The 11,392-nt window shown below is 40.0% G+C and overlaps 1 long non-coding RNA gene across 1 annotated transcript; it reads right to left on the minus strand.

The window, feature by feature from the left end:
• Nucleotides 1-3,847: 3,847 nt before the first annotated feature.
• On the minus strand, nucleotides 3,848-7,910 carry LOC148223721 (uncharacterized). The gene is made up of 3 exons (XR_015804194.1): nucleotides 7,662-7,910; nucleotides 4,524-6,308; nucleotides 3,848-3,983 (listed from the first exon to the last, which is right to left on the minus strand). It is a non-coding gene; the product is annotated as an uncharacterized LOC148223721 (long non-coding RNA).
• Between the last annotated feature and the right edge of the window lie 3,482 nt (nucleotides 7,911-11,392).

Raw genomic sequence — 11,392 nt, forward strand, 5'->3', positions numbered from 1 at the left:
CAGACCAGTAATGGCCTGGCAGAGATCAGCTAAAATGACCTGTTAAGACCTGGAGAAGACTCATTTTATTATTTAAAAAATTAGATTTCTTTAGAATGGAAATGAATTGAAACCACAGCCAGCCTTCAAAGAGAAAGCAGGGTAATTACATTGCTAACAAGGCAGTAGTTGAATTACTGGTGTAAAGGAATACTCATACATGTAACTATCCCAAAGGTAATGTTATTAACAGGCTATATGTGAGACAGATACTATTGCTTCTCAGCTGACTGCATTCTCCTTTCATATAAATAATCTTCTTGTTTCCCATTTTTACTGACTTGTTATTCCCATTTTTACTGACTTGTTTACATCAGGATTTTAGTCACTTCAGAAATTAATCACCTGAAAGTCTTAATACAAATCCCAGTGTGAGGGGATGGAGAAAGAGACTTTCTAGAGCACAAGTGCCCCGATCTTCTGTTCAAGAACATTCTTCCTTCCCCACAGCTAAATTTTATTTAAAACTGGTAGTTAAACTGATATTATGAGGTCTTTCCTAACCTTAAGTATCATTTGTTCCCAGTGCACAAATTGAAAGTTTCACAGTAACAGTGTTCCTGCCATGTCTCTGGTGTGGCATTTCCAGTCTTGGATGCATTACTGTCAGGTAAACAGCTACCACCTGCTTTCTTCTGTAATGTGTTCACAGAAGCTTATAATTCTTTCCTGTACTACTTACCACACAAACACACACACACATATACAGGGATTACAACTATGAGAAAAAACCCTTGGTAAAACAAAATAACTTAGACCAAGAAATACTAGGGACAAAAAGGGTTAGAATATAACTTTTTCTCCATCTGGAAAGCTTTTGTCTATGCACTGCAGTATCCTGATTTTCTCCAAACTGCTGTATTTCATTTTCAGAATGACAAAATTCAGAACAAAATACAGGAAAAGAGCTAATATGCCTGCCCAGAAAAAAACAAAATACAGAATAAGATACCCTCAGTGTAGATCTTAAGCTTCTTCTACAAAGTTTTTTACGTCTGCAGTTCAACTCTCTAGATCAATAAAAACCATTCTGTTCTCTATTCTGTTTTCTTTGGGGGAGGGCAGTGAATCTCATGTAAATGTTTGTCATGAGCTTAGACAGAAAGTAAAGATATCTCAGGCACAACCCTCATGGGGATGGTTTTATCATATGAACAACATAAAGTTTCAACACTCTTGAAAGCTGAAAAGCGTTTTTCTCTCCACTTGCCATTTCACTTCCTTTCTGCTTTGCTTCTTCCTCCTCTTCTCAATCTCTCTCCTTTCCCTTGCTCTAGCTCTGGGGTTCATTTGAGTGTCAGGTTTTCATGGCCAGTTTTCATGTCACTGTATGAACTGTAAGATAAGCTATTATCTATCACAAGAATAATTTTATTCCACATTGGGCAATACTGTATCACTTATTTGATCAGCTACAAAACACTCAGTGCTGGCCTGTTAGGTAGACAAATCAGTCTGTCATCTTAGAATGGTTACTGCTTTATTTCCTTTTCTTTCTGTTTAAATGCCACATTGGTATGAGTGCTTCCAGTGCATACTTCAGTGCTTGCTTCAGCACAGAGCTCACTGCAACAGCAGGGCCATGATAACTTCATCAGGGCAACTAAATCAGGAACATGGCTTCCTTTGCTAAAAATGCAATCCACAGGGAGAAAAACAGGCATCTTCAAACAGAGATTCAACTATCTGACCTGTCCTGAAAATCCTTCCCCTTTTGTCACAGCAGGAGCCCACACCAGCTCTACTCTTATGGGACATTTACATTAAGCTCTAAAGTTCACACTTTTGGAGGTTGAAAACCAGCACATAGTACCTGGCAATCTGATTTTGCCACCGCCATGCCTGGGATATCAACCTTATACCTGAAGTGCTCTTGCTTCAGTTTCTCAACAACTATTTGAAACAGATTTAGTGGGACGGAATATATTTTAAATGTCCAGATCAGCAGAGCCTGGACCTTTTTTAATAATGGAAGAGGATATAAGAAACAACTGTCATAAATTCAGCTCCTGGCTTTCAGGTGTCTCTACAGAGCACTGATGTCAGACCAGCTCACACTGCTGACCTATATATACATCATCTAGAACCTTCTGTTTCGCCAAGGATTTTCTTAGGGGATGAAAAAAGTAACATGCATGTTGCAACATTGTATAGATTCATCTGCCAAGTTCTGGATGATAGAGCAGATGCAGAGATACAAATCACTTTGTCCAGAGGGTATGTGTCAGGGTGATGTGCAAACCTCAGCTAGTTCCTCTTGCATTGCAGATGAACTCTGAGTCATTTGCAACCCTGAGCTTAGGGCAAGTGCTGTGTCCCCATATAACCTGTGATTATGCATTGGTGGTTGGGCTTGCAGACAAGGTTGTATTTTTAGACACAAACAAAAACCTTTTCCTGAAGCAGAAAGAAAACTGCAAACAAGTGGTTTTATGTCTCCCATTTTTCACGCTGCAAACACTGATTTGTGTTTGTTGTTAGTAAAGACTGCTGTGAGGACACATAAAACTGGAAGATCTAACACCTTCCATGCTGGCTAGAGTGACCAGAGATCATCCAGGCATGCCAATACAGAAACAGCTCCTTGTTAATGAGGTGAACTGCAATCAAACACTTTCATTTAGTGAAAATCTCCAGGCCTAAAAAAGGCCAGAAAGCAGCCCTGAGTGTTGCTACTGAATACTTTTATAGCAGAAGAGCCATGGGGAAGAGGTACTGACCAGAGTGACAGCTGCCTACTCCACATCTAATTAAGATTAATGAAGGCCAACAATGCTATCTCTAATTACACTTACCTAAAAGGCTTGTACAGTCAAAATAGGCCACGTGCCTTTTTTCTTTCTTTTGTCTTAGCAATAGGTTAAAAGGTGTTTATTCTTTTTTGCTGCAAGGGAACTCTCTGGCTGTGTTTCCAAAAGCCTAGAAGATCAGGGAGATCAGGGAGAAGGATGGGTAGGGCTTTGTGCTGAGGCCAGATATATCACAGAAGCTGTGTGTTGCTTGGACCAAAAGCCCTGGACTCCATACCCAGAAGAAATTGCATCTTTAGTTTTAAAGATGAAGTTCTAAGCTGACAGGCCCATTTCTGCCTAAGTATTGTCTAAAAAACATCTGTCCTTTCTCTGATCATTGAAAGCACCTCTGCTGGTAGGAGTGAGTGGGCAGATGAGCTGAGCTCCATGCCTCCTCAACTTCCAAACAAATTTGTTTGAATAGCCAAAGTGAGGTGAGGGCCATGACTGTTTCACCATTAAGATATGCTGTTCCTGAGCAGCCACTTCTTGCACTGCTTAGGTAGGTGTAATACCAGCTCACTAATTAGCAACTGCACCCTCAGCAACTGCAGTGGTTTGTTTGATAAAACAGCCCTGAATCATCAGGATTCTGAACTCTTGTGTCCTGGAGGACATCAGTTCAAACTTATTCAAGGAAATAAACTGATGGCTATAAAGGGTTTTCATAGCAAAGGCGTGCAAAGAAGAGCACGTGCAAGGAACTATTTCCCTAAACAAGTTATAAAGACACACACATAGGAAGCAAAGTGGTTGGGGTTCAGTCCCTACTCCAGTGGCTTTGAAAGAACTGAGCAAAACCAGTGCAGCAAAACCAAAAGACTGTTCTGATCAGCCTGTAGGTCAGGCACTAGTTCATTTTCCTTCTCAGGGTAGGCAGAAAGGATCTGAACTCAGATTTCATTCCTTTTGTGACAACTGGCATATACATAAAGGGCATCACTACCATTTATCCCATTCTGTGACTTGATTCTATCAGATCTGTTCAGAAACAAATCAAAACAAGGTTATAATCTATCCTCATGGTTTATTTTGACAAAAACCTGTCCATGCTGGGTCTCTGTATCAATCTGGTCCTTTCACCTCAGGGAAGGTAGAAGTTGGAAAGCAGAGATGAAAGCAGTGAAGATGATCCGAGACAGCTAACAGTTTCTGTATAAGAGAAAACCAAATGGTGAGAAGTCTCCAGGTAGGAAAAAGACAAATGAGTAAGGCTACAGACAATGAATGGTGCTGAAGAGGTGACGAGGTAATGACTACTCACTGTGTCACACCACACAAAACCTACAGGGCACCCACTGAAATTATTAGGTGTCAAATTAGGAGGAGAGAACAGGTATTTCTTCACACAGTGCATAATTATATTGTCACAGGCTTCTGTGCAGGCCAAAAGTGTTGATAAAGTCAAAAAGTCAGAGAAATTCACTGAAGGCTTGTCCACTGTTAAAAATTAATAACATTTTTAACAAAACAGTAGTTTTAATTCAACCTCTGACTCAGAAAGCAGGACAAGAGAGATCAGTGTTCACATTCTTTGTACACTGTTCTTGTGCTTTCTCTGAGCATTACTACTGCCTTAGTGCCATAGTGACATGCAGGCTACTGGGCTAAGTTTTCTGTACAGTGATGTGAAGGTTCTTAGTCAGATGTTGCTTTTGTTTTATTTTTTGGCTGAGAAAATCAGGTACTCACACAGCTCGCAGCACAGACGTAGGTTAGACAGAGACAGAGGACACAGGAACCATCCTAACTCTCTGATGTCACTGTCAGGAAAACTATAATTCCAATGTTTTGAATATCCATGCCCTTAAGCTCTATCTATAGATACAAAAACATTACATGAAGAGCATTAATTGAATTCTATCTCTAAAGTTACCACAATAAAAGTATTTATAGTGGGAAAATGAATACAAGACAAGTACCATATCTCACACAGAACAATGATACTTCACACTTTATTCTGCTAGGAGATATTTAACTTTCTACAAGTGTGCCACTGTTTCTATGTTGTTTCCTATGTTGTCCCCAATATGTCCTTTCTGAAACATGAAGGAGCAAATTTAAAAGTTTGTTTATTCAAGGATAAACACTGCCATTCCTTTGCATAACATCCTTGTCTATCTTGGGATGGAATTTGGTCCATCGCCTAGCATTGTACAATATCTTACAACCTAGACTGGGCAGCTGCCAGAAAGCCAGTGTTTAAAACCACCTAAAACAACATATCAAACTTGTTTAACATTTCTACTAAGATTTCTACTAAGAAAAATCATAAGCTGGGGTAGGTAATATGGGGACTAGTTCTTAGAATTCTTTTTCTTCTCCATGAAGAAGTATTAGCTAGCTCGTGCTCAAAATGGCTGGTCTGACTCTCATGGACACTATCCCCTCTCAGGCTCTCTCCTATGGAACCCACTAGTTAAAGTCCATGCCCAAGCATAGCAACCCCTGCTCCTCCAAGCCCTCAGTAATGCTCAGGCAGCACTGAAATTTTTACAGAATTGAGACAGAGTACAGGGATCCATGCCAAAAGAAATGATTTCCTGTTATAATAAGTTTGACAAATTAAGAGGAAACAAAGTATTTTTTTTTTAACTTTGGAGCTCCTTGTACAGTTTTCCCTAGCCTAATGAACTGTAGGAAGTTTTGCACAACATAAGCCTAGGCTGCCTCCTATGGAAACCTAAAGTTTGCTTCCAAAACAAAAGTTTCTCAGAGAAACCTGTCTTCTTCCCGAGGAATGAGACACTTGTGACTCTAAAAATCTGTCCTATTCAGCGTATCTCAATCAGACACCTAAAAGAGACGTAAAAAGACACTCCAGAAAAATTAAGCAAGATGGAGTTTTAAAGAAAAGCATTTCTGACAGGTAAAAATATCACAGTAGACCACAGATGTACATCACATGCTTGGGATATGTCTGCCCAGCTACACTAAGGAAAGAGTAACAAAGGAATGAAAAAAATTACATATATCAGTTTAATTACACTGAATAATTTTCTCAGTTTGAAATAAGCATTAAGCATGTAACAGCATACCCTTCGAAAGTTACTGTGAAAACACATACTCGTCATCACGGTATGCTGGAAAAGAAGCTGGAAGAGTGAAGGGAAAGCTTGGTCCATGCTCTTGCACACATTGGGTCTCATTAGGTGCCTGTAGAAAGTGGCAAAGCTTAGCTTTCCCGCAGGTTCTTTTGTTTTATCATTTTTTTGTTTTCACTAAGCTGTTCACACAGACTCTGATGTCGTTCAGTGGCCTAATACAAAAATTGTTTGAGCTTTGGAAGAATAAAAAAAAGAGAGGACAACCAGGAAACACGCACTCTGCCAGGAAAGTGCAGCAGGACACAGCACACACCAGGCTGCTTTCCCCAGGAGCAGGGGGGTCATCCCGGGTGAACTCCCTCATCTGAAGATCGCAGCATGATCCATGTGAGGAGTGTGATGGTAACTTCTTACTGATTCGAGCTTCAAACTGCAATGCAAATTAAAATCTAGTGAACATGCATGTCCCGGGAGGCAGGAGATTCCTACCTCCCAGACCTAAGTGAATAATCTTTCTCAGGATGACCTTTCATCTGGCAGGAAGCTAAATCCCTACCTATTTCCAAAACACATTGATGAAAACATGCAATTATCTGAGGAAATGCGACAGCACCTCTGCATTGGATTAATTCAGAGGTCAATAGTAACTTATTCACTTACTAATTCTGACCAGTTCTCAGTCAGAATGGTCAAAATGAAGTCAGCCACAACACAGTGTTACATGTCACATCTGGAATGTGTGTTGCAGCTGCACTTCAGTCTCAAGGCAATTATTTCAATCCCAAATCCAGTTGCTGTAAATAAATCTAATTAATTAGAATTTTTTCCTGTGCCTTTACAGAAAAAAACCTCAGCATTTCAGCAGAACAATAACCACCAGAAGTAGATTCTTGCTGCTGTTCTGCTCAGTTGTCCTAATTTATATGAAATGCTCTCCAGTTAAACCTCCATCTATTTCCCACCCACACAAACTCAGTTTTATCTCAGATTTCTGACACTAAATCACTTCTGTCAGAAAGCCTGCATCACTTCCCTGAAGCCTTCGTTTAATGCTAAGGAAATTAAAACTACTGCATTCTGGAACATTTCTACACTGTTATTTTAGGTCTATTTCTCCTTATTTCTTCTTTAATGAGTAACACACAGCTTGCAAAAGTATTACAAACACTAAAATAAATTGTGCACACTTCCCAAATTCCCTGGCTAGAATTCCCCTCCAGATGAGACAGCAAAAATGCTGCAATAGTTGATAACTGATAACTATTACCAGTGGACATTCTCATAAACCAGTAGACTAAACAGCTTCTTGCATTCTTAGGAAACTTTTCTCTCTCCCTCAGCAAACTGAAAAACAGATATTACTAAGATTATACTGCTCAAGTACAGTGATATCCAGTTAAAAAAATAAAATTCCCAAATTATTTCAAAATTTCTGATGTCACATACAACTAAAATTTTGTTTAAAGTAGGTTTTAAATGCTTTTATTGCAATTTACTGCCTTTTGCAATTCAACTGCAACACAAAACACCCTGTTGTAGTGTCTCCGTACTAAGAAAAAAAATAACCAAAACAACCCCCCCCGAAAAAAACCCTCCAAAAAAACCTCCCCCCAAAAAACAAAAACAAAAACAAACAAAAAACCCACAAAAACAAAACAAAACAAACAAAAACTAAAAAAAAAAAAAACTAAAAAAAAAAAAAAAAAAAAAAATTGGAGGCCGAGGCTTGAAGTCAATCTCACGCTGTGGGTTTCTTTTCGCCGCGGTAACTCCATGGCCGTACCCGGGCACATCACGCTACCAGGCCGTGGGGTTTGACCCAAAGGCGCCAGGGCCCGCAGCAAGCTCTGTGGGGGCAGGCGGGAACGCTGCCCCAGCGAGAAAGCTCTGCCTGGAAATCCCCGGGCATTCGCCTTTATTTGTCAAAATCCTAAACACTTGTGCAAAAACAAACAGGGACTCTCTGGGCGAGTTTAAGGCGGCGGCCACGGCCGGCCCGGGCCGCGCTGTCCCCGCTCTCCCGCCGGGCGCCACCGAGGCAGCGGCGGCTCCTCCGACTGGCGGCGAGCGCCACCTGGCGGCCAGCGGGGCTGCTCGCCCCTTGGCGCCGCTGCCGGCCCGGCCCGTGGAGGCCTCGGGAACGCGGCGGGAGCGCGGCGGGAACGGCCTCACCCCGAACCGGGCGATTGGGCAGCAGCAACAAACCACGGATTTTTGAAGCGCCAGGCTCTTCAGTTCCCACAACGCCTCCAGTTACCGGGAGTTACTCGGAGAGGGCTTTCCTTTTGCGTTCCCCATTTCTGCACTGCTTCCAGAAGGATCACCTAAAATACACCTGCACACCCCTCAGGCGCCGTGCCGGGGGGCCGTGCCATCAGTGGCATTCCTCTGGGGATACTTCCCCAGGCCCTCTCTTTAGGAATGGCTGGCCAGTCTCCCCACACGGCTCTCTGACCTCCGGGGCCTGACCATCACTCACGGAGTTCTGCCAGCCCTGATGTAATAAAAGATACCTTGAAGACATTAACTCATGCATCTTTGCACTGTTAAATAAAATAAAATAAAATAAAATAAAATAAAATAAAATAAAATAAAATAAAATAAAATAAAATAAAATAAAATAAAATAAAATAAAATAAAATAAAATAAAATATTAACTGGGAGACTTCCGCTGCAGTTATCTCATGAAGCTGCATGTACCTCAGCATCACCTGTGTTGCCAGTAGCCGCCAGTCTGGCCACGGGCATTGAGCAGCAAGAGCAAGGCCACATTATCTGTTTCTTTGTGTGCCAGGTTAATTCTACAATCCATTATTTTCATGGGCAATAAATTTCACAAGGAAGCTCGTCTCTTGGTACCATTGTGAAATATTTATCCTCGCTTTTGCCTTCACCTAAATGATATGGCTGTTTTGAGTGAAGTGCTGATAACATCCCCCTGTCCTGACCCAGGGCAGTACCAGGGCCAATAAACATTTCTGACAAAATTTTTCAAACACAATTGCAAACTCCTCATCACAGCCTATTTTCAGAAGATAAGGCTTCCCTACAAGCTATTTTGCAATTCTGCTAAGAGCTGTACTCTGAACAACAGACCTGAGTACTTGTGAACATTCTACAGAGATGTCACATGGATTAGGATCAATTAGGCTGTATAGGCTCAGCACAGCAAAGGGGTGACAAAATTATGACAGTGTTAATGCCTTGGCAATCCCATTTTATACAGCAATCTATGCACTAAGAGTACTTTGTCCATATATTTTTTAGGGTATCTGGCAAAACCATTTTTCTTCAATTTACTCGGTAGAATATACATCATCTAGATGTTGATTATGATCTGAAAGTGAGAGGCATTTAATTCACAGTTTAAATTTCAATTGACTTATGAGACATTTATTTAAATATTGTGAAAAAAAAAAAATTTCTGAGGCTAAAAGCCAGCATCATGTTTTAAAGACGTGCTATCAAGACCTTAATTCAGAAGTCCCATATCTTTGCATTAATTATTAACCCATTGCTTCCCTGTCATTAATTAAAAGGGAATGACTTGGACACTTTGTTGCTGGGCAACTATAAGAAAGGTCAGCAAACCTCGTATGAATGATGAGGTATTGAATATCCCCAGCCAGATCTCCTTCATGTTCTAGACTGCAATCCAGTCTGGTCAAGTACAGCCTGATGTCTTTTCTTGGACATTTTTTAACTAAAGCAAATACCTATTGCAATCAGGTAAACCTTTTGTTCAAATTTAAAAAAAATTAAAGAAAAAAAAAAGAAAAGGAAAGGGAAAAAGAAAAAAGGACAATAACCAAGCAAGGTTCACATAGGGTGATTCAAAGGGATAATTAGGTAACAGAAATACTAGTGTTGACATAATAACATTACTTCTAAAACAAATAAAATTACTCTTTCTCTTTTAGTATTAACTGAAAATCACAAAGAGCTGTGAGAAACACAATTCAGTGAATAAGAGAAGGAAAGAACATTTCTTTCAGAAAGGTGCAAACTGGAGTATTTTTCTACTTATTTTATCCACCTAGTTGGTAGTACAGACTGATCCTTCTGTATTCTATACCATGCACAGTGCTATTCTACTTCAAAACTGAGGACTTAAAGGGATTAGTGTTTGTTGATTCCTTTCATGACATAATATAGTCTTGTTCTCCTCTATGCTTTTTACCCATAATCTTTTATTTCCAAGGAGAAAATTCTGATTAGCCCTATGCTTTGAATAGCAGAATTATTTCCTAGAGTGTGACAATTGTGTAATCATTCAAATAAGCCAGTGAACAACCAGTACAAATTTATCCCCAGCATTGCAATTCTGATTCAATTGAAATTAAAACAGTCAAAAATCCACAGTACAGAGTTAAGTTCCCTTGGGGGTTCAACAAGTGAAATCTCTCAGGCTGGAAATACCTGTTCTTATTTCTTAACCAGATTAATGCATGATCCTTACAAAATACGCTGTTTCAGTAAGATAGACAGAGACCAATGAAACCAGTTCACAAACAAGCTGAAATTGCTTTAGTGAATATAAAGCAAAATTAACATTGTAACTCATATAGGCATCTGGGTTCGGAAATAAATTATGAAAATCAGATTTCTAATAACTATTTTTTCAGAGATGAGCTGAACTTTTAATGGTTTAAATTAGAATAGAAAATAATGCATGTGACTTTTCAGAGAGACATGGGAGGCTTGTTGAGTCAGAAAAAGCAGTGATGATACAATTTCTGTTACCTGGTGGCAAAGTCATGGCCAGAATGGCTTTAATTCAATGAATGGTTAAAAGATAAAGAATGCACAATACACTCTAGAGCACTCCTGCACCACAGCTGTGATGAAGACTCTATGGCTGTACCTGGAATACTGCCCAACATTAACTTCTGCTTTTTTTTAAGAACTCTGAAAAATGTGAAAGGACTTCCAGAATTACTTTAAAGAATTATATAAAGTCCAGAGAACCTAATAACAGAACTTTAAACTACTTAGTTTGTTGAGGAGGATGCTCAGAGTTGATTCAATTGAATATCTGTGTAGAAGATTTCTAATAGTCAAAGAACAGGAAAAATCCTTTTGCTGGAAACTAAGCCAAATAAAATGAGAACAGAAATAGGACCACATTATTCACAGCCAGCGTAATTAACTCCTGGAATTATCTACTCAGGAAGCAGGTGTTTTCTCCATCATTCTTAGTCTATCTGGGGCAGACATGAGGTTTGCACAACAGTGTTTGGAAAGAGACATACTGAAACCTGCTGAAAAACATTGCTGCAGCCTGTCCAAACATTGAAACTGCCAGCTTGCCCAGTTGCAGCAAGAAAAGCTTGTGATTCACTATGAAGTGCCTGCTGCTGCCTAGCATTACTGACACCAGTAGGCTGTGTAGAAGATATTTCAAATTTTCCCGTGGTTGACACAGCAGCTGAGAAGAGTAAGAATACGTTACTTAGATCTAAAGGCTCCAGTGCTCAGCCACAGGATCAAGCAGGATCACAAGTGCTCTAAGAG

This window comes from Sturnus vulgaris, chromosome 5, assembly GCF_052056855.1.
Source record: "Sturnus vulgaris isolate bStuVul1 chromosome 5, bStuVul1.hap1, whole genome shotgun sequence".
Classification (NCBI taxonomy): Eukaryota; Metazoa; Chordata; class Aves; order Passeriformes; family Sturnidae; genus Sturnus; species Sturnus vulgaris.